The sequence below is a fragment of the Poecilia reticulata genome, linkage group LG11 (genome assembly GCF_000633615.1).
Source record: "Poecilia reticulata strain Guanapo linkage group LG11, Guppy_female_1.0+MT, whole genome shotgun sequence".
NCBI lineage: Eukaryota > Metazoa > Chordata > Actinopteri > Cyprinodontiformes > Poeciliidae > Poecilia > Poecilia reticulata.
Window position 1 is genome coordinate 17,562,829 of NC_024341.1, and position 3,260 is coordinate 17,566,088.

Genomic DNA, 3,260 nt, shown 5'->3' on the forward strand with positions numbered 1-3,260 from the left:
TCTAGATCCTCCTGCTCTTCTTTTATCTGATGATCTTCTGGTTCTTCCTGTTCTTTTTTCACCTGCAGAAGTTCTAACTCCTCCTGGTCCCGAATGGATCTCCTCTCCTGGTTACAAACGTTACATTGCAGGCAATCTGGACAAGACAACAGAGGAAAAGAGCAATTGTTAACTTTATTAAAGTAAATGAGAAAAATTGTTCATCATATAAGACAAATATGAAAAAAGAAAAAACCCACACCTAAAAATTAAACATTGGCAGAGAGACATATCAGTTGACAAATCCCGCTGATAATTGGAGAATTCTCAAATGAGCAGATATTAAAAATATATTTTTTATATAATTAATTATAGTCACCATTGTTTTAAATTTTATTCCAGCCATCCATTTTCTTTACACCCTTGTCCCTCAGTGGGTTCAGGAGGGCTGCTGGTGCCTCTCCAGCTAACGTTCTGGGTGAGTAGTGGGGTCACCCTGGACAGGTCGCCAGTCTGTCACAGGGCAACACAGAGACACACAGGACACACAACCACTCACACCTAGGGGCAATTTAGAGAAACCAATTAACCTGACAGTCATGTTTTTGGACTGTGGGAAGAAGCCGGAGTACCTGGAGAAAACCCATGCATACACAGGGAGAACATGCAGAAAGACCCCACGCTGGGAATCGAACCCAGATCCTTCTTGCTGCAAGGCAACTGCACCACTATGCAGCCCAATTTCATTATTACAATATATAATTTTATTTGGAGCTATGATTTATTTTATTACTTTTATTTGTATTAAAATGTGATTTTACTTCACTTTATACCTTTGGGATTTACTTAACGAGTTTATTTGTAGCTTAATAGTTGTTTAGTTTTTGTTCCTTTGTTATTTACTTTTATAAGTTAGACAGGAAGAACTGTGGGTCCATTATCTGTAAGTATAGGTACTGGTACAGGACCAGCATGCACTGGGTTGGGCCTCTAGGTTTTGACCAGAGCAGGAAAGGAAACAATGAAAAGTAGTGATGGTGAGATCTGAGGAACTCCATCCAATCATTCGACTCCTGAGCCGATGCACCGCGGTGCTTCATATGCTCTACTGGGACATCAAGGGGACAATATATGTAAAATAGGCAACGTGAAAACAACATGAAGCCTTACAATGAATAAACAACTAAAAGATGTTTGTGATTCTGATACATAAATTCTGATTAATCTGGTCGTTTGAAACAATGGCTGGATCAAAAAGAAAACTGGAGACAAACAGGAGAGAGAGTATGGAGTGAAAATAGTCTCAAAATATCTGTGCATGTGTAATACTGGAATTGTAAACCTTAATAAAATAAACCTTCTCCTATGCTATAAATGTTGAAAAAGCACACACAAGTCACCTGGTACACACACACAAAACTGCATTTACACACAGATCCGGTTACGAGTGCACAACTATTTTTGAGACTCATTTCACGCTTCGGGGAAGCTCCCAGATTTGTGTGTAGATGATGCGTTTACATGCTAGTAGAAAGCTGGGCCATCTGAGTTTTGCTCTGAGTCTAGTGTTTTTATCCTCTGAACGTTTCTCACTGTGCTTGTTCTGAAGAGGAAAATATGTTAGTTCAGTGGAAAACGGAATATCTCAGCACTTCTTTATAATATCCTAAAATTATTTATAAACATATTGTGCATTTTTGAGCGGTACAGGAGACTAAGTGGTCTGAAAAATGACCACTGGGTGCCGGGATGGTTCGCTGGCCGGAAAAATAGCCAGACAAACCCAGAAGCAAGACGGAGCGTCCAGGTTATTTATTTTCACTCCATATGAGAGGGTTGTGATTCGCTTGTTACTCCTTTAACACAGGGGGAACAGTATCTGATGGGTAATATTGAGCATTAAAATGCATTGCCCTGTTTTTAATTCATATAGCACCATAAGGCTGGATTGTAATATGTCCATCTATCCATCTATAACCACGGGTGAAAGTAAGGGGCTACGGTCGGGTACTGCGTACCCCTAAAAGTTTTAGCGGGGGTACGCAGTACCTGCAAGAGAGGGGGAGCGACTCTCTGCTGTAAAAAATCAACGGGTTCACTGTGCAGCCGTGAGAGAACCCACTAACCAGCCGTGATCGATTAGTTTTTCCAAGAACAATCTAAAACATGACTTAACCAGTTAATAGATCGTTTTTTCCCCATTTCATATTGTTTCTGAACTGTTCGTGCTTTGCTAGAGTAGGGCTGCAACACATCAATCCCGGAAAGTTTTGAGTCGATCTCGGCATTAGGTGACAAACTGAACGCCGCCAGGACGCTGAGACCAGCACATCCTCTGGCTCCTTATCAAAATGTTAATAACAACAAAAAAAACAACAAAACGTGCTCAAATTAATGACCCAACAATCATAATCTCATTAATTATTGTTTCAACAAGGTGTTGCGCAATTCTGTGCGTTTCGGTCCCATTACCAAAATAACAGAGCAGGAGTTTAAAATTAACTAATCAACCACCGCTGTCTTTGGGGAGCGTTTATTAATGATAGAAAAATGAATATCAAGCCTGAAAACCTGATATCGTAACGGACTGGATGTTATGTTTTTAACGTAATCTCTCTGGTCAACGCAGGAGGTTGCCATGGCAATGGGTGTGCTTAAATGACAGAGAGAGACGGAGAGTAAAAATGTGCGAGTGGTTTAGAGTTGATCGTCTGTTCGGGCTGTTTTACGTTTGCTGTGGCTCTTTACAGCCGCTGTAGTTTCTGAACATTTAATTACGACAAACTTGGACTAATTATCTCGTTCTTTATGAGTATACGTCATTTATAACAAACATCAAACACGTTAAATATGTTTTATGAAGTATTTTACAAACAAATGGCTTCTACCGCGATAATTATGTGAAATTAAATTGTCTAATATAAAAAAATAGTTTGGTGCTGAGAGGTTTTCCCTTTATCAAACAATTTTTTTGCCTCTTATTTAGTGGAAACATTGATGTTGATTATATTTTCTCCAAAATAAAAACCTTTTTCAATCTTTATAGGTCCACTGTTGAAAATGAGGCTCTAACATTCACAAATGACATTGAAATAAAATCCAGTCCAACATCWGGTTTGAGGTGATTCCTCTGGAACCTGTTGGAGGAAAAATATCCCAACTTCAGAAGATGGCTTTTAACCTAACAGAGCTCTGTGGTTCCTCCTATCAGCATGAGAGTCAGGGTGAGGAGGCGCCATGTTAGGAAGAGAAGTGGAAGCTGCAGGATCTTCAGAACAAAC

At 39.6% G+C, this 3,260-nt stretch overlaps 1 protein-coding gene and 1 long non-coding RNA gene across 2 annotated transcripts in view; both read right to left on the bottom strand.

The window, feature by feature from the left end:
* The window catches only part of LOC108166692 (gastrula zinc finger protein XlCGF8.2DB-like), a 12,589-nt gene that overhangs the window by 2,646 nt on the left and 6,683 nt on the right, over window positions 1-3,260 (bottom strand). The gene's annotated exons all lie outside the window — the stretch shown is intronic.
* Window positions 61-3,260, bottom strand: part of LOC103472628 (uncharacterized) — a 4,371-nt gene continuing 1,171 nt past the window's right edge. Inside the window, exon 2 of the long non-coding RNA XR_534905.1 lies at window positions 61-136. This is a non-coding gene — a long non-coding RNA (uncharacterized LOC103472628). The remainder of the gene's footprint in view (window positions 137-3,260) is intronic.